We start from the raw sequence: 20,957 nt of genomic DNA on the forward strand, positions 1-20,957 counted from the left end.
GGTTACCTCCACACCCACCCACTGAGACAGTGGGGCTGATCTTTTGGGAGCTCACCAAGGCCAGCTGGACTGTGACTGAAAAAGCATGGGATAAAACCGGACTCTCTGAACATGGCGAACAATGAGGGCTGATGAGAAGCCAAGGACAATGGCACGGGGTTTTGATCCTACTTAATGTGCTGGCTTTGTGGGAGCCTAGCCAGTTTGGATGTTCACCTTCCTAGATATGGACGGAGGGGGGAGGACCTTGGACTTTCCACAGGGGAGGGAACCCTGACTGCTCTTTGGACCGGAGAGGGAGGGGGAGAAGAGTAGGGGGTGGGGGAGAAGGGTGGGAGGAGGAGGAGAAGGGTGGGAGAGGGGGAGGGAAAAGGGAGGCTGGGAGGAGGCGGAAACTTATTTTTTTCCTTTTCTCAATTAAAAAAAAAATAAGTAACAGCAAATGTGGGCAAGGATCTAAGTGAGGAACGACACAGAGACTGGGGGCGGGGGGGAGCAAGTAGTCCAGCCACTCTGAAAATCATTATGGGGGTTTCTCAAAAATCAAACAAAATGGATCTTCCATACAAGCTAGTTCTATCACTCCTGTGTATTTACCCAAAGGGCCCCCGAGTGCACATCTCAGAGATAGGCATTGCATCAGTGTTTCTTGCAGCACTGTTGACAAGAACTAGACTATAGAACCTTCAACCTAGATGTCCAACCACAAAGGAATGGATAAAGAAAATGTGATTGTGTTCATGTGTATCTATATGGGGTTTTTTTTTTCAGTCAAAAAGAAAAAAAAAATAATGTCCTCTCCCAGCAGTGGTGGCACACACCTTGAATCCCAGCATTCAGGAGGCAGAATCAGGTGGATCTCTGAGTTCAAGGCCAGCCTGGTTTACAGAGCAAGTTACAGGATAGCCAGGGCTGATACACAGATAAATACTGTCTCAAAAAAAAAAAGAGAGATTCAACTGATGATAATCATATTAAGCAAATTAAGCTAGTCTCAGAAAGACAAATATACTCTCTGACTTGAGCTTCCTAGATTTTATGTCAGTACATAAAATTGCAATTGTGTCTGTGACTTGGAAGGAGAAGTGAAACTGTATAGGGGGAAAAAAAGGACTAATGGAACAAGGAAAAGTTTAGAAAGGAAAAGAGATGGGGCTTGGGGGAAATCTGATCAATATGCAATATATATTTGTATAAAACATGCCCTTACACAACATAGTACCAGATACAATGAATATATACTATAAAAGCAAGTTTCAGCTTAAAACTTGATTGCCCCTCTATCCTGATTATATGGTGTTACATAAGTTGTTTAGTGTGTATAAACACTTGAGTTTTCTCACCTGTGGTATAGAAGTTACTGTATTGCTTACTATGGAATGCATAAAAATTGAGGTAAGCATTTAGCTTGCTTTTGATGAGGCTTTAGCTATTATTTGACCCTGAGAGTTACATTGAAACCCTCACAGAAACATTTAACAATACCATAACAAAAATATAAAGAGTCTAATTTCTTAATTATTAAAATGACTCGTATTTATCAAGTGCTTATTATTTGGGAAACATGAACATTTTCATTTTAGGCCTCATTTAATCCTTTCCATAAGATAGTGCAGTAGATACAATTATTCCTTCATTTCTCATGAGTAAACTACTTTAAATAATTATAAAATGGGGTAAGTAGAACAGAGCTAGAGATAAACGGCATACAAATATATGCAGGCTTAGTTGCTTACTTCACTCTCTCCTGTGGTTCCATGACATCCATTCTAGGAACTTCTGCCCATGAAGAACTAACTGTAAATAAAAATCAACCTAACCATCTTTTTTAAAAATTGAATTTTACAATTGGCATATGTATTATATCAGCTCATTTTCCACATTTTTCATGAACCTATTTTAGCATATATATTCCTTAACATTCATAAACGCAAGGAGTTTCAAAATCACAAGTTACTACACCCCTTGTCTCTCCAAAAAAAAATTACATTGGAGGGATTAAATTTGTAGAGAAGTTCATTTAGATTTATCCAGAAATTTACCTAAATAAAGAAACAATTAGTAAGGAAAAGAAAGGGCATCATAGAAGAAACCACACCTACATGCACACAAACACACACACACACACACACACACACACATAAACACACATGTTTTCAAATTTAAGAATCCAGAACTTTGGTTCCATCACTTCCTATAGCTGGTGAAAATTAAGACCTTTGAAATTGACACATTTTTGTCCTCATGTTATCACCAGAATGTAGCAGCTCATTAGTCTTTGCTCTCTGTATTAATATTCCACTCTCAATAAAAGAACTTCTACCATGTTAGACTCCCTGCCCTTTGTTTGGAGAGCAGTTTCTATTTCTCTTGCCTATAGTCCTCACTGATATGAATCGACGGGCTTTTATAGTCCACCTTTTCATTACTTGTTTACAGGACTAATTTTTATAGCGATTGATCATTTTCCTTCTCGTCGCTCTTTTGTATCCCACAGTCATTCTTTAGCCATCTCTTTGATATTTCTGTCTACAAAGATGTGCCTATGTCCCCTAATTATGAGTGCTGATTCTTTTTTATATTCTCTGGAATATTTTATTAGGTTCTTAAGTATCTACATTTATTTTATATCTGTGTGTTTAGCGCAGGTTTGCATGTGGGATCCAGGTTCTCACAAAAAGTAAATGGAAAGCTTTATTTCTTGTCCTTTACCGATAATATAATTAAAATGCGAGTCTTGAAGCAGAAGAAACCAAGAGTTGAAGCATTTTTATACCACATATTTTTGGCTAGGCATCTGTACTGAATGTATCCCTCTAAACACTTGGCTCTATTTTCAAGTGTCCTAGTATTTATTTACTCTTTCCACTGTTGTTATTGTTTTAAAAAAATTATTTATAGGGCCTCTTGTCATATACCACTATTCCTCTACCAAAATTCAATAACAAAAATATGGACTGTCCACCTGAACCGTAACACTTTCCTTACTAATCTTTACGTATCAAGAACATATATAAAAATATATGTTACTCAATAGCACGCATGTGAAATTCTTCATAAAGTAGTGGATTTCCATACAATATACAGGAAGCCTTAGGAGTGGAGGGGAGGAAGTGCCATACAATGATGATCTCTCCTATTAGACTTATTTGTAATTGCAATAGGACATCTCATGTTTTGTTTGCTACTCAAGTAACTACGTTATGTTATGTTAAAGATAAATAATACAGTTACATTTTACTAGAACTGAGATTATTTAAGAATTTTACAATATTTTCTGGTTGAAAATTATTTCAACAAACTTTCTCTGCACATCTGAGGATATTATTGCGTCCCCCAAACATCACACATATATACATACATATATATATAATGATATATTTATAATTTTATATATATATATATATATTCCTTTAGTCCTCACAGACTCTGTGAGGGCCTTGCTGATCTACTGTGAATAAACAAACACAAACCTAAATAACCACAACTTGAGATCTATCACGATGATGACTGCCATTGCAAGGTACAGCAAACCTGAATTATGAATATCGCCCATAGTTGCCAAGCTGACTACAATTGTAAATGAAACATTTTGTAGCATCATTCTGTCTTGCCATGATGGCTGTCACTGCTCATAAAAGTGCCCTCATTACCAGTTCCAGTGTATGAGAGTTTCTTGATTGGCACAGACAAGAGCTTAGAACACACATCTCTAAATAGGGTGATGTCCCATTAAATCCCTCTCCTCAGAGCTCAGGGAACCCTGCAGAAGAGGAGGTAAAAAAAAAAGTGTAAAAGTCATAGGGGATGGAGGACATTAGGAAACCCAGGTCCTCTGAATCACCAAAGCTCATATTAACGGACTGATACTAAAACAAGCGTAGAGCTTACACAAGTGTGCACCAGTTTCTCTGTGTAGAGAAAATAATTTTCACTTCAGTATTTTTATGGGACGTCTGAGTGCATGGATGAGTGGGTCTCTGATTTTTGTGCTTTCTCTTGGCTTCTTTTTTTTCCTGTTGGTTTGATTTGTCCAACTTCAGTGTGAGAGTTTTTGCTTCATCTTATATTTTATTTTGTTATGTTTTGTTATTTCTTAGAAGCCTGCTCTTTTCTAATGAGAGTCAGAAAGGGAATGCATTTGGATTGGAGGGGAGGTGGAAAGAAATAGAGAGAGGGGAGACTCCAATCATGAAATATTATATGAGAAACAAATCTATCTTTAATAAAAGGGAAAACATTTTAATTAAAAAAGCTACCATGCCATCAAATTTAAAAGCCACTAACTAGTATAAGCAAAGTAATCAGGATTGCATTTTTCTTCTTTCTTTTTCGATAAATTATCTCTAGAAACAAGGGCTGCCTTCAAAACTGTGAACTCTCTAACAGAGAGACAAAGGCTAGTCCCTGGGCAGAGGTACCGCATGGCATTCTACACAGCAACATGGTCAACAGGTGACTCGAGTGACCTGACCCCAAATGATTCCTCAGTGACCGCAAATATTCCAGGGAACGTTGCAGCAAGTCTGAGGTACATGTAGGAAAATGAAATAAGATCAAGAACCTATTTCTAAACATGATTTTGGCTAGAGATGTACCACACCCGATGGATGAGAAGATGCAAGGGCCTGATCCTAAATGAGTGAGATATACGTCTCTGCCGAGCCTTCACAAATAAGAAAACGTGTGCGAATGGTAAATGCTCGGCAGTGGGATGAGAGATTAGTAAGAAAAACAAATTAATCCTGTCTAGGTTGACTCAGACATGGAGGAGGCAATGGACATGAATGTGGAAACATCCTGTGGTGCCCAAAGTTTGGTTAAAGGTTTTGCAAGGCAAGCCTGGGGTGATTTATGCTCTTCTCAGTATGATGAATTATTTAATTGGAGAAAAACATGCAGGGGTACTTCTGGTTAAGAATTCATTGCAGTGTCCTGCTCATTAAGACAAAAGGTTTTTAAAACTTACTTTAAAAAGCAGTATCTTGTGTAGACTGAACATGCAAAATAAATTTTACTGACATTCTACCTTTTATATTTTTAATATTTATTTATTTACCTATATGTGTATAAGAGGGATGGATGCCACGTGTGCACAGATGCCCGGGGGAGGGGACAGAAACAGGTGGTGGATTCCCTTGGAACTGGAGTTACAGGCAGTTGTGAGCCACCTAGCATGGATGCCAGGAACTGAACTCTGGTCCTCTACCAGAGAAGCAAACACCCTTAATCACCGAGCCATCTCGTCAACCCTGATAGTGCACATTGTATGGATATAATTCTCATTAGATTGGGGTTGGTTTTTTTTCATGTTTCTTGGTAAATCTAGCATATTATGGGAAATACTCCATTTCAAAAAATTCTTCATTTGAAATATGCACAGAATAACAGCTTTGAGGTATTTTACAGTATAAGAAAACACATAGTTGTTACTGGTTGTCTTTCATGAGTGGTTGTATCGTCTATGTTGAATTAGGCAACTATCGCAGAGGCTATCAGGAATAATCACTGGTAGAAATACCTGGATGACTTTTCATTGTAATTTTTATTCTTTTATAATTCATATACACATGTGTGCAATAAAAATAATCATATCTGTCTCCCAGTTTCTCCCTCCAACTTGCCCCATCATCACTCTGGGTCTACTTGCTGATTTCCTAAGGTCATTCACAGCCTCGGCTCTCACAAGTTCTAGAGTGAAGCTTGAGAAAGTACATTTCTAGCATGTTACACAGCTAGCCCAGGGTCCTCAGTTTGTGTTTATACCCATGTATATATTCACAACAATATACAGACACACTGAAACACCTACTTTTAAAAATCAGTTACTGAAAGTGAAGGGTATGCCATTATTAAAAGATTTCTATATGCCTGCATATCATTTATCCAACAACAGTTATTAATCTGTTACTTTTTTCATATTCATGTAGTAGTAGGCATAACATATCTACCTTATTGAGTGGCTTTGATGCCCAAAGCTGCCCAAACCAATTCTCAGCTGCTGTGAACACTTTAAATGCTGAGGTCAAGTTGTCAGTAAAATCTTGCCTGGGTGGATTTAATGCCAGTCAGATAGATACAGAATTGGCATTTCAATAAGCTACTTGGATAAACTTTAATACATAACTTCTGTTAACCTGCAAGCCCTGATTAAAACACAAATAAATGAGAAAACCCCGTATTGTTAACTAAGCCCATTTTGCATACTTTCTGCTATCCCTTGTAATAGTGAGGGCATGTCAGACTGTATAATGATGTCTGCTCGGTATTGCAAGGTCTTAGCTTTGCCCATTCTGTGTTATATTCGATACAGATGCTTTCTTGTGTGGGTTTACGGGCAGCTTGCCTGTCTGGATTAGGAAAAAGGTTAAAGCCTTTAAAAGACAGGTTTCTGTCTCTGTCATTCCATCCTTAACTCTCTAAATTTTTCCTATACTTGGCGATCGCTGTTCAGAAGCCTAAGATTTCATTCATTTTTCACTTAATCAAAAATTGAAAAATAGCTACATTTAGTTTTTTAAGTATGGTAATATTATGTTCGGTCCAACAGCATACTCAGACAAGCAGTTGGTTTTTTTTTTTATTTTATTTTAACTGGAAGCTATACCTTGCACAGTCTTGTAAGTCAAAAGGAAAGAGAATTAGGGAGAGAGAGAGAGAGAGAGAGAGAGAGAGAGAGAGAGAGAGAATGCAAATAAGCTCAGAGAGAGAAGGAGAACAAGGAATGGAAACAACTACAAAGAAGCTAGCTAGGCTGGTGGAGGAAAACACTGCAGAGTTTAAGAAACATATGAATTGTGTTGTTCATGAGAAAATAAGGGCAAGTTATCCTCAGGCATATATATATATCTCCAATCAGATAAAGCAAACCTTAATGATGTAAGTCTAATAGATACAAGCATGCCATATTCACCATGCTGACAAGTGATCTACCTTTATTTGCAGTCTGAAGTGAAACACGCCCCCAGTAATGCTGAAGCGTGCATGGCAGTCCACTTATATTAGGTTTCATGGTCTGAATTGATGAGGATGACTGACCAGGTCTCTTCCTCAAGGAGCAGGTTCCACCGAGATTCGAACTAGGATAGCTGGATTCAGAGTTCAGAGCATGAACCATTACACCCCGGGAGCTGGTGCCGTCTACTTGGGGAAAACTAAGAAGAAAAGTATAAAAATCAAGCTACTTACTTTTGATGGTTAATCTTCCTTGTCATTCACTTAGGGGACACCCCTGGGGGTGTCTATTAGGTTGTTTCTGAAAGGATTTAACTGAGGAGGAAAACCCACGTTGAATGTAGGCAGCACCACTCCATAGTCTGGGGCTGGGTCTCAGACTGAATTAAAAAGGAAAGGGAGAATGCTTATTGTTAATAGCAATGAGAATATATGAAATATATATGAAATATATGAAATACCCAATGCAAAATAGTTTCCTCTTTTACAAAACTATAAAAGACAAAGTTAAAGCTTTAGGTCTTACGCTAACGCTGTATCTCTATGAAGAATTGCCGCCAATGGCGTAAATAATTTAAAACTGCTTGCATTTGTGGGTGGGTGTGGGTGGGTGTGGGTGTGTGGGTGTGGGGAGGGGTGTAAGACTGTGGATTCTGTTCATTTGATCTTTCATTCAACTAATAGTATACAACTTCAGTGTGTAGCTTGTTGGGTGAAGAAAATACAATTATAAACCAGAGTCTTTTCTCAGGTCATATGGAGGTTTCCTAAGAACCTAACAGCTAATGGCTAAGACACAATGTAGCAAGGCTTTCTGGACCTCTAATGCTTGGGTACTCCTCTCAAACTTAATCACCCTAATTTAGAATTAAATATAAATTACAAGTGGAAGAAAATTCAATGTAAACCTTGTGCTTTTCCATTAGTGACCACTGCTGAGGAGAAAAACATGAGCCTTTAAGCTTCAGGGAGGACATGTCCCCTTTCCACGAGGAGGGCAGAGCCTCAGATGAGAACTAATTGTGCCGTGATTGATTGATTGTTTCCCTCCTGTTGTCCCATACACACAACAGGAGGGAAGAGAGACGATCAATTAGGGGAACAATTAGTTCCAGTTCTGACAACGTTCTTGAGATTGCAGATGAAATTGCCTGGAAAACAAAAAGAACGTTCGAGATCAGGGATGAAACCTAAAGGAATAAATTTATATTCAAGCAAAGACGGAAGCCGGTTGCCTCGTTCTTCTGCAGGTGGGCCATGTTAATGTGATAACAATTAGGTTCTGGCAGCAATTCATTAATAGGCTGTCAAAGCTAGTCAAGCTGTGTTCATGGTTTTGGAAGGCTACAGATTCTTATCTCTGACGTGGCGTGGCTGAAAAGCTAAATGTGATAAATTACATTCAAGGAAGAAATTCTGCGATGCCCCTTGAAAACAGGAGCAACGAAACATCGCAATCCTATACCTTCTTTGGCGTTCCGTGTTTTACAGAGTAAATATCATATGTGAAAGTATTCCAAGATCAAAGAGACTGATGAACCTGTCCTGGTAAGGCAAGAGTCACCATGTAGTAGTACAGCTTGACAGGACCTTTGGTTCACAGAAGTCTTTAGATGTCAGGTTTGCTATAACGATCAAAATGTAAAATTTAGGAGACAGAGGAAACCCAGACAGAGAGGCATGATGTCTCCGGTGCTAAGAGTAGTGTGATGATCTGATCTTGGCCAAAGTCGCAAAGTCCCCTAGTTCAGAGCCTGAGACAGGAAGCAGGGATAAATGAATCCTAGTGGTCAATGATTCTTTAGTGAAGAGATGGACAAAGGAATCTATTTATTAATTTAATACAAATTGTTTCTTTTAAAGCAAAATATAGATATAGAAGGGAATTTAAAATCATTACTTCCAGAACAGTTTGTGCCTAGAGGCTAGCCTTAGACTGACTGGTCAAAACTGCCTCTCCTGGGGATGGAGAGATGGCTCAGTAGTTCAGAGCACTGACTGCTCTTCCAGAGGACCAGGGTTCAGTTCCCAGCACCTACATGGCAGCTCCCAACTGTCTGTGACTCCAGTTCCATGGGATCCAATACCCTCACACAGACCTATATGAAGGCAAAAGCAGCAATGCATATAAAATAAATAAATTTTAAAAAAACTGTCTCTCCTAGGATATAAGGTTCTAATCAGTTCCATGTTGTGTGTTAGTTTGTCCAGAGTTCAATAAAGGACTAAACAGGATATTGCTGTATACTTGTGGAGTAGGTGGTGATTGTGGTGGTATGCTTGTTTTTAATAATTAAAACCCAAACATGTTTTAAGAAGAATTATCTAGATATCTGAAATCCCATTCCCACAGAGTTAATAGGCTTTGGGTTCTTTTTTTTTTTAAGAGAAAAAAAAACAAGTAAAACATAGAAAATTACTTCTAAATATTATCTTCAGGATAGGAATAAATTTATCTCATGCCAATTTTTCTAACAATCAAATCATGTCAAAATTTGTTACCAAATTCCGTTTGGTAATTACATTCTAGGAATTAATTTGGAAGAAAAGCAAATTGATATTCTCAGCTCCTTATCTTTGCTATTTTAATGTTTATATCTACTTCCATTTTAATTAATTTTACTAATCCATTTAGTTAATGAATAAGTAAATCAGCACCACGAGAAAAAAAAACATCAGTTGCAGAGAATTGTTAATTCAGAAGTGACCCACAGCAACCAAAGTGAACCTGTCAACGTAGCTTTGCTGTTTTGTTAATATTCTAATTTCCGTCTTATTGTTCTTCATAGAGCAAAATGTTTCACAGTTAATCTCTATGGTACTTTTGTTTCTAAGCTCTCTAAAATACATTTCCTTGGCAGTCGCCAAGTCTTTGAATATAAATTGATTTTATGCAATACACTGAAAACAAGTATTTTATTGATATAAATGGCTCCTTTATTTGTAGAATTGCACAAAAATTATTTTGAAGCAGTAGGAGTTATAGCTGGACGGTATTAGAATTTCATGCCTACATCAAGTTGAACATTAATTTTATGAGTTTTTTTGTTGCCCTTCTTTTAGGCAGTAGAGCAAATGACTACGGTTATAAGCACCTGGGAATTAGAGATGTAGGGGAGAAAAAGCTTTCAAAACAAGATGTTAGAAATGACAAAATGGTTGTGTGGATATCGGCACAGTTTTTCTTTCTTTCATTCTCATTCATAAAGAAATACTTAGGTTTGAGGATATTAGTCTTTTTCTTGCCACTGATTGTTTATAAATGACTTAGATTAAATTATATATGTAATACAGAAAATATCAAAACATCATGGAGAATGACCCCTGGAGGAAGGAAAAATCGAATGAACTTTGGAAAAGTATTTTCTGATATCAGTTTATATCAGTTTATATTGTGCTATACTATTGGTATCTAGTCTTCCTGCATTGAGGAAGTGGTTTTAATCTTTAGCCAACATGGCCAAAAGAAGAGTCTCAAGAGCATGAGAGAATCCTGTGGCTGTCTAACTAAGCTCCTTCGATGCACTTGAATGCCACACTGAATTTATCTCTCAGGCATGTTTTCATGTTCTCATCTCAGAATGTTTCATCATTCACAACTGCGTGTGCAGTCTCTGATGATGGAGTTCTCCACGCTACCCTCTCAGTCAGCTGCTTTGCGCAGTTTTCTCTCTAACACCTTCAGCAAAAATGTTGCCTGGACTCTTTAGTCGCAATGAATAGCAGCATGATTTTGCAGCTACGAGTTCCTTCTTTCAACGCTGGAGTCTCTATAGCCATTTCCTCTCTACCAGCTGCCTTCTCTCTCGCCATCATCAGCATTTTGTGACATAAGAGAGTCAGTAATGATGTACGCCCAGAATCTTGTAGACGTTATGCCCAGTGCAGCTTTAAAGCACACCTCCAGTCTCCTTATTAAAATGTCCTCTTACCTCTTTAAATACCAATTCTCCTGAGAACTGAGAGTGATCTGATCTAACCTGTAAAACACAGAAATGTACTGAAACCTGTCCAACATCCGAATATAAATCAAGATTAATGGGCAATTTACCTAAGTTTGTATCATTTAGTCTTGCACAAAAGAGTCAGGAAAAATTGGGTCTATGCAGAGACATGGATTTCGTCAGCAACTTCAAGCGCCTGCCATTTTTCTGGTATAGACTGAGAGGTGCTAAGTGTTGCAAAATTAAGGTTGCTGGCAGACAAAATTGTTACTTAGGTAGAAAATCGTTACCTACTATAATTCTTCAAATGCAATAATAATACATAAAAGTCCAGACCTTTCTTCTTTCCCATTATAAAGCAAATGGGGCATTTTATGTATTGGAGAAAAGAAGATGAAATATTCTCCTTAGGATAAATGGAACTTCTATTACTTGGAGCATGTTAACTAGTAGTGCTTATTGATGTTTTTTTTTTTCAGCTTTCAAAGGAAAAATATGGAAAAGGGCAAAGAACATGAACTCTGGGCTCCATGGAAATACTTTAATAAATCAGAAATTCTGAGATTTGTTAAACACAGAAGACATTTTATAATCATTGATGACATTAGTAGATTTGGGGAAACAGCAGAACAGAACTCCTTGTAAGAAACCTACTCCAGAGAGAAGGCTCCTTTTTTCCTCTTGGCCCTTGATGCTCACAAACTGTCCAAGGATGTCCTCTTGGAGAGCCAGTGTGGCACAGTGATACATTAACAAGGAAGTGTCCCTTTATCTATAAATAGCTGGCTCCAGTATCAAGAGAGGTACTCGGGGTCACTGTAAGAATCTCTGAATGGATGGGAAGGGAGTAGGACCCAGACAGGAGGACCCAAAGAGAAACATAGTAGAGCACTCTTATCTCAGGAGAGTATGGAGAGAATTAGATATAGCCCCTGCCAGAAGGTAAACTCGTTCAAGAAGTCTCCTCCTCACCCAGTCCTCCTCCTAGCGCACAGAGGCCATTCCTGCTACCTGTTGACTTATCTAGAAGGAAGGGTGTTCATCACACATATGTCACGTAAAGGAACCAAGCATTGATTGCTCATGTTGCACCAGTGCAATCATTACTGACCTATGGTGATATTATTTTCTTTCTTTTCAGTAAAGGCAGAAACACCGGTTCAGCCTAGACATGATACCCACCCATCTCTAAGCCAAGGAGAGATAGCATCATGACAGAGTCCTCTAAAATTGATCATGCTAATGCCCTGTGTACTTGGTAGGCAGCTCTTAACTCCACCACATCCCTTGAGAAGAGTCCCCTCTCTGTTTTAACCAAGCTTACTGTATTTTTTAAACCCCAATTCTGTCATCTCATTTTGAACTTTTCTTCTTTTAGGAATGTGAACTTTTTTACTTTTTAAACTTTATTATGTTTAGCATGATAATTCTAGTATGGGGTTACCTTTTAGGCTTTTTTGGTTTAACATTTATTAAGTTTGAAAGTATAAGTGTGTGTGTGAGAGAGAGAGACAGACAGACAGACAGACGAATCATTGATGAGAACTATGTTCATCATTGATGAACATGATGTCAAAGAACAACTTTGGGAGTTGATTTCCTCATTTGATCATGTGAACTGTGAGTCCCAGGGGTCAAATTCAAGTCATCAGTCTTGATCATGAAGCTGTTACTAACGAAAGGATGGTATCAGGCCTTATTTAATTTTTAACTCGTGTAGTCTGATTCTGTCATTATAGTGCAATTGCATTATTAGCGCCTCACTAGCAATTTCTTCTCTCTTCTTTTAAAGCACAAAACTTCATCAAAGTTTTTATTCATTTTTTAATCATCTTTCTTGATTTTTGTCATTGATTGCAAAAGCTACTGAGTAGTTCCTATGAACCATGTCCCTGGTAAACAAGTAGAACTTACACTGAGTCATACCTCTTAATTCATTCATACTTTACCTCCTAAAATACAGCGTGACTTTTAGCTGATTAGTCAACACTCATATTTTATTCATGCTATCAGCATATTTTTACCATAATAAAAATGTTCATTTATCTACACTCAGATATTAAGGTATGAATTTGTAATGGTATATCCTCACTCAGAAATGTCTCCTTAGCCAGTTGGCTATTAATTTAGGTTCAGATACATGTGTTACCTATTCTGAATAAAAACAGTTGCACATTAGAGGCATGGAAGAAAAATATCTGGCTAAATATGAATGTTTTCTTGATATATGGAGATAATGCCACGTACACATCACAGTCTGTCACCTGACTGGAGGCATAAACTTGAGGTTTGAGAAATCAGCAACCTTGGTCTTCTGATGAAAAGTGCCACAGAGCCTCCCTGTATCTGTTGCTTTTGTTCCATAAAGATGATGCCTATTTGTGGATACTGAGAGCTGAAGCAATGTCACATCTTAATCTGTTTATAAGTTTTCCAATTTATCACGCAAAGATGTTTGTCACCCTTAGTGCTTTAAATCCGCTTTTAGTTTTCACATGTTGCTCCTAACATCCATTTGTTGATAAATAAGTATGGGGAAATTGCCTAAAGAGATGAGCAAGCCACCTACAGAATAACGTCATATTAATAAAATCCCAGTGCCTGTGTTTACTAACCGGGAGATGAAAAGCCGCCTTAGCTCTCCATGGTGCTCTTATCTGCAAGCCAGGCTCCACAATTGTCTCGCTGAAGAGTAGGTGTGGCCAAAGACTCAACAGGAACCATTCGTGTCTCCTTCTTTTTTTTGACAATCTCAATACATGCCGTGACACATTCTTAGTCTGCTTATTGAGTGCCCCATATAGGGACCGTTATTGTCCTAAAGAAAGCACAAGTTTAGAAACCACAATCTGTTACCAGTTAATGTTTCTTCAAAGTATTGCTTCAATGTATGATGCTGATGTTATTTTATGAAAAATCTGCTCATTTTTTCCTTTTGTTGAAAATAGACTTTGTTTCTTACATAATATATCCTGGTTACGGTTTCCCCTCCCTCAGCTCCTCCTAGGTCTGCCCCACTTCCTCCCATCCAAATCCACCTCTTTCTGTCTCTATTAGAAGAGAAACGGGCTTCTAAGGGATTATAATAAAATAAAAGCTAAAACATCCAAATAGGACAAAGCAAACAGAAAGAAAGGAGTCCAAGAAAAGACATAAGAAATAGAATAGATGCAGAGACCCACTCGTTCGCACACTTAGGAATCCCATAAAAACAACAAACTCAAAGCCATAATATATACACAAAAAAACTGTAGTGTAAAATATAGGACAATATAAATAAAAATATAGAAATAAAATTAAAATTAATTTTAAAAATAGGATAGAATATTTTAAAAAAATAAGAAAAAATGCCCTAATAAGACTTTATGAAATAAGAAACTTCTAAAGATACTACTGAGTTCCTTTTCTGTTGGCCACCTACTGCTGGGCCTGCAGCCTATTCTTAAGAGTAGTTTAACCAAAGGAATTTTATTGGGGGAACAAACTACTCTTAAGAACAGCCTGCAGGCTGATACCCACACATCAGCAAATACAAGCCATATTTACCTTTCTAGGTATAGGTTACCACACCCATGATGATTTTTTTTCTAGTTCTGTCCATTTACCTGTGAATTTTATAATTTCATTTTTTAATGACTGATACTCCATTGTGAAAATATACCACCTTTTCTTTATCTGTTAATCAGCTGTGAGACATCTAGCTTCTTTCTAGTTTCTCACTACTATGACTAGAGCCGCAATGAACATGTATGAGAAAGTCTCTGTGGTAGGATCAAGCATCCTTTGGGTGTATGTCCAAAAGTAGTATAGCTGGATGAATTCTCATTTTCCAAAGAAACTCTCACGCTGATTATGACAGCATTTGTAAAAGTTTGCACTCCCATCAGCAATGGATAAGTGCTAACTCATCTTCCTCCACAGACTCACCACCATGAGCTGGCACGAGTTTTATTGATCTTAGCCATCCTGATGAGTGTTAGATAAAATTTCAAAGTAGATTTGATTGGCATTTCCTTGATGACTAAGAATGTTGTACATTTAAGTATTTCTCAGCCATTTGAGCTTCCTCTGTACCTCAGTTTTTAAATTGGGCTATTTTTTTCTTGATATCTGGTTTTTTGAGTTCTTTATAGCTTTTAGAAATTAGCCCTCTGTCCCATGTATAATCGGTAAAAATCTTTTCCCATTCTGAAGGATGCTGCTCTGTCTGAGTGATGGTGTTCTTTGTGTACAGAGGTTACTCCGTTTCATAGGGTCACCTTTATTAATTGTTGATCTAAGTGTCTGTGCTAAAGGTGTTTGGTTCAGAAAGTCTTTTTCCCGGGGCCAGTGAGTTCAAGGTTATTCTGGTTTTCTCTTCAATCAAGTTAAATGGATCTGGCTTTATGTTGAGGTCATTGATCTTTTTGGAGTAGACTTTAGTGTAGAGTGATAAGTATGGATCGATTTGGATGTTCTACGTACCGCCGTCTAGTTTGTCCAGGACTATTTGTGGATGAAGCTTTTTTCAGTGTGTATTTCTAGCTTCATTATCAAAAATCAGCTGTCTATTGGTGTATAGATTTATGTCTGGGTCTTCAATTTGATTCCATTAATCAGCTACTCCCCTAGTAATCACAGATAGATATCTGATGTTACAAAGTTTTTCTCCCCATTTAACTCCCTGGTTGGCTTCTAAATTATTCCCAGCAAAGTATAACTAGCTGTACATTGCCATATTAAACATTTTCATTAATGATGAGCATGTTAAAAGGTAGGCCATTTTAGTCAAATATTATATGCCAAACTGGATCTTTCTCTAAACCCTTTACAGCATTTAAATTAAAAGAAATAAGTCACAAACAAATTTTCTTATATTTTGCATCAACTCAGTTCTTATCTAGCTAACATGTGGATGGGTTGCAGGGCATCACACTTTGGTTTATAATCTAAATGTATGGAACAGTTTCTAAATAATAAATAAGGTAACTGTCCCTTAAATCTGTTGAGAATCTGAAGCTAAGGGTCAGAGCTACACACAAATAACAAGCATCAGAGGAAATCAAATTACCCAAACATAGCATAAAATAAGCCTACAAAAAAAAGTAGATGTTTGCATTGTTATTGTGGGGATCAGCTTATAGCTTGTTTATACGTACTGCCTCCTGGCTGCAAGCAACAGATAGGGGCATATAAACTGGGCTAGGCCTTACAGAAAGCATACTGCCTTCTTTTGCATGTTCCAAGATGAGAGGCGGTTAGTGATGAGACTCAGTATCACTGTTATGGTCACAGTTCCTACCATCCTTCAACTCCGCCATCCATAAAGGATCAGTTCCCCTTCACCAACTTCTCTCTCATGTTCACAACAGTTCCAGGTCCCAGAGCAATCACAAGACCAACAAGCAGAGAAGAGAGGTGTTGATTTCTGTGGGTATCTTCATTATTAAAGTAAGGGGAAAAAAGTTCTCAGAAGGAACCCAACACACTTCTTCTTATATCACAACATAATCTGTCTCCCGTGGTCTCAGAGCAACCACTGGGAAAATGAAGCAGTTAGTATGACTGATACATAAACTAAGATTTTCCCTATGAGATGTGGTGAGGTTATCTCCCTAGGACCACAGCTATCCAGAAACAACAAAACAACGTGTTTGTTTTACATTGTAGGGAAGGGATGGGTTATTCTGTAGATTGTGGATACTCCTTGTTTGGGTTTTATATTCACAAAAATCCACTAACATAATAAATAAAGGTCAAATTTGGGAAGAAAGAAGCAAAATTGATACCTTTCATGCTTTATAGCTGAGATGTTTAGAATACGGACATAAACAGTGCTGAACTTGGTGGTTTTTTTGTGGCCCTCTCAGTAATTTTCTATGCGATGTGTTTTTCTCAGTACAGTCTCCCACAATAATTTCTCCAGCCAATAACTCTGACTCTGAGCTTTTCTTTCTCAGCAAGTCTGAGAGATATTCATTACAATTTCTCTTCATTTAAAACAGGGTGAGGATTATTCAGAACACTTTTTATCGATCTGGGCACATGTATGCACACCATTTACCCATTCAGTCAACGTTTGTTTACTTACTAGTAAGAAAATTTCATGGACAATGGAACAAGCCTAGTTTCGTGAAAACCTTACCTCTGCCACTTACTAACTGTGAAATCTTTGGCGGATTTCTTACCCTTAACACACAAATTATAACATTCCATGCTGTATGAAGTTAATTTGTCAATATCAGATGCACTTATGTGCTCAAAATACTTTTTTAAAATACCTGAATATTACATATTAGTAAGTATTGTATTCCTTTTTTTTATTACTATGCTATTCCGAGCTAAAAGATTGGAGCATTTTCCCAACCATTGGGTTTACCACAATTGGAGCTGCGGATCGATGTTCAAGCTTTGCTTCACTGTGTGACAAAACAATGACAGTTTGAGCAGTTTGATAAAAGAGGGCTTTGTGCTACCAGCTTAGACTCTCTCTCGAGTGCCTGCAGTTGAGAAACAGCGAAAGCTCAGAGCGGCGCTTCAACAAAGCAAGGGAAAATGGGAATTCCAAATCATTTGTCTGTGGTTTCTATAGAAAGCGTTTTGAGAGCCAGTTGGCTTCAACCAACTAACCTGTGTTTCTTCAAAAACTGCCAAAGCGTCTAATTTTATCTTACTATACAAAAGTGAAAGAGGCGCTTCAATTAATATTGGACTTTGGAACATATAAAAATTGATCCACAGACGATGTCAACTCCAAATGAAATAGTGAACAACAGAAAAGATAAAATAAAATCATGGCTATCACCAACAATGGGGCAAACACAAATTTAGAAAAACCATCCAATCTATATTGCTTGTATTTCCTGCTGGGTTTTCATGTTCATCTTCCCTATCAAATATAAGGAAGGAAAGAGGAAAAAAAGGGAGAGCTAAAAAAGGGAAAGGGGGGAGGAAGGAGGGAAAAGGAAAAGCTAGAACTTTGCCATTTTTATGACACTATACAAAATACTTGAAGTCTTTCCAGTGCATTTGAAAAGCTATTCTGTTTTCCCTTCCTGACCACAACCTTGTCCTTCAAGCTGAAGTCTTTGGAGACTCATTAAAAGCATAAGTGTTTTCCAGTGTGGACTGGCAATTTAAAAACAAGGGTGGTTTTTGAAGCTTCAGTAATAAAATATTTTCTTAAAATAGAAGTGGATGCAAAATTAGCAATGTTAATTTTATGAATTCATTGTCAAATGCTTTTAGGAACAACTCTAATGTTCCATGTTTTCAGAGATTTGTGTCCTTACCATAGGGGAATTTTCAGGTTTATAAAAGATTTTTTGATTTTTTGTCATTATGTAATAGTTGAATATTTTGGTTTTGACTAAGATTTGGTTTATTATTTCTGAGAGAAAAACTAATGTAGCAATGAATAGAATTTTTATTTTACCTAATTCCTATAAAATTTATTCTGTTTAAAATTACTAAACATAACTGAAAGAATGAGATACTAAGCTTGTTCAAATTTTTATGAAGCTTATCATATTATAATATTGAAAAATAACATTTACTTTTCATCTCATGGTTTTTGACTCTAAGAAACCATTAATTATAAAATTCACTATCATTTTATATTCCCTCACCAGAAATAATTACAAAATAAATTATGCCGATATAAATTCATAGCATTGAATTTTATGTTGCAGATTTTATTAGACATTTTATTTATTTATTTATTTCCATTCAAAAATTTACACTTCCTCCCCTCCTCCCATTCCCCTCCCACTCCCCCACTCACCCTCCTCCCCCCTCCCTCCTTAAGAGAGGGCAGGGAAGTCCAAGGCCCTCCCCATTACATCCAGGCCTAGGAAGCTTTGCATCCAAATAGACTAGGGCCCCAAAAAGCCAGTACACGCAGTAGACACAAGTCCCAGTGCCTTTATCAATGGCTTCTCAATCAGCCCCCATTGTCAGCCACATGCACAGAGTCCGGTTTGATTACATGCTCATTCGGTTCAGGTCCAGCTGGGTTTGGTGAGCTCCCATTAGAACAGGCACACTGTCTCAGTGGGTGGACCAACCCCTCGCAGTCCAGACTTCCTTGCTCATCTTCTCCCTCCTTCTGCCCTTCAACTGGACCTTGGGAGCTCAGACCGTTGCTCTGATGAGGGTCTCTGTCTCTATCTCCATCTGTAGCTGGGTGAAGATTCTATGGTGATATTCAAGATAATTATCAGTGTGTTAGTGGGGAAAGGCCAGTTCAGGCACCCTCTCCTCTGCTGCCCAAGGACCTAGCTGGGGACATCCCAGTGGACACGTGGGATCCCCTCTAGAGCCAAGTCTCTTGTCAACCCTAAAATGGCTCCCTTAATGTAGATATCTTCTTCCCTGCTCCCATATCCGCCCTTCCTCCATCTCCACCCTCCCACTCCCCTAATCTTTGAGGCAATCTTGTAAACATGATAAAAGGGGAAAAAAACAGCATCTCCCAAGTGATATTAGGTATGCGCTACCTCTGCCCTAGGTAGGCCCCGCCCCCTGTGGGACCTTGCCCCTCCCCTATGCCCCAGGCTCCACCCCTGTGGAGCCCCACAAGGCATCTTGGTAGACTGCCTCTAAGCCCCTGATTGGGCAAGCTGCAGTGGGCCCAAGGCCTGCTTGAGTGGAACCAAGCAAGATGGTGTTTGGGATGCTGCAAAAGATGCAGGTGGTTCATCTCATGTCTGACAGTTTCCCAGTTTGTCTCAACCATGCTGTGAGCACAGAGAAGAAAGGAGTTGATGGGTCTATGTATCAGGAACTTGAATGGTGATGTGCAGAGAGACTCCAAATTCACATACAGGGGAAGTGAAATGCGCACAGCTGCAGAAAAAGATGGACACCACCAGAATTGTTCACATCCATTCTGTCATTATCTTGCAACATACTGACAAGACAGAGGACTGAGTAGAAATTTCTCCAGAACAACTGTCTGCAGCCTCAACCGAAAGGTGAGCTGAAGAAACAGGTTGGCTGGTATCAACCCCACCCTCATGTCACTGTTTGGCCTTCTCATATTGATGTCTGTACACAAGCCACGTACCACATGATGGACCAAGGCATCATAGGGCTGATTTTTGTTTGTTTCATAGGAAACAAAACCACAAAGACTGGTCGGGTACTGCACTTGCTTTCAATCCATTCAAGACCCAAAGAGCTCAGAATACGAGAGACTTGAAATCCCAATCCCTACTGTGCCTCATATTACCATTGGGAAAGTGTGCTTCAAGTCGGCAGACTGCCAAAGATCCCGTGTCAGGAAGAATATTGTGCCTATAGGAGGATTCACAGACTTACACATCTGGACTCATTAACTAAGATCCATAACGGCTTGGTATTCACCAAGCATTTATGCAGTCAAATGTCCGAAGCCTGTGAGCCCCTACTGCAGTGGGTGGAGAACAGACTAGAGCAAAACCCGGCAGCATCTACAGGAGTTGGAACAAGAAAAGGAAGGTCTATGGAAGAGCTGTCTTCCCTAGAATAAAGCAGAAGGACAAAAAAATGAGTAGATGAAAATACTTGGCATAAAATTTATAAGCTAAATTAATTTCAAAGAAGAGAAAGTTGGAGGACTCACATTATATAACTTCAAGACTTCTTATAAAGTTGCAATAATGAAGATACAATGGTATTCATGGAAGACTAGACATATAAATCAAAGGAACAGGAAAGAAAAATGCAGAAATAAACCCATGATTACAAGGCTGACTAAGTTTGACAAAGGACAAAGATGGTTCAAGGAAAAAAAAGGCAGCCATTTTGGCAAATTGAACTTATCCAGGCCAACAAAATAATAGTCCCTCAAAAATGTTTCATGGATTTAATGTAAGAGAGAAAATCTTTTAGAAAAAATATCATATGAGAAAAATCTTCAGGAGATGTTTTTAAATTTGAGCCAAAAAAGACAATCCAGAAGAAAACAAAGTAGATATATTAGACTTCACCAATATTAAACTTTATTTTGTAAAGAAAAAAAAGAAAGAATAAGAAAATAAATTATTTGAAACCCTTTTAGTATCTGATATCTGGTAAATATGGAAAAATAAAATATGA

The 20,957-nt window shown here is 38.0% G+C and overlaps 1 protein-coding gene and 1 pseudogene across 2 annotated transcripts in view; both read left to right on the forward strand.

The window, feature by feature from the left end:
- Syt1 (synaptotagmin 1) overlaps positions 1–20,957 on the forward strand; it is a 497,758-nt gene that overhangs the window by 277,180 nt on the left and 199,621 nt on the right. The window lies entirely within an intron of this gene.
- On the forward strand, positions 19,540–20,388 carry LOC121456750 (annotated as a pseudogene).

This window comes from Microtus oregoni, unplaced genomic scaffold (assembly GCF_018167655.1).
Source record: "Microtus oregoni isolate MIOR12 unplaced genomic scaffold, Mior012 000001F_ref0000356, whole genome shotgun sequence".
In the NCBI taxonomy this organism is placed as follows: Eukaryota; Metazoa; Chordata; class Mammalia; order Rodentia; family Cricetidae; genus Microtus; species Microtus oregoni.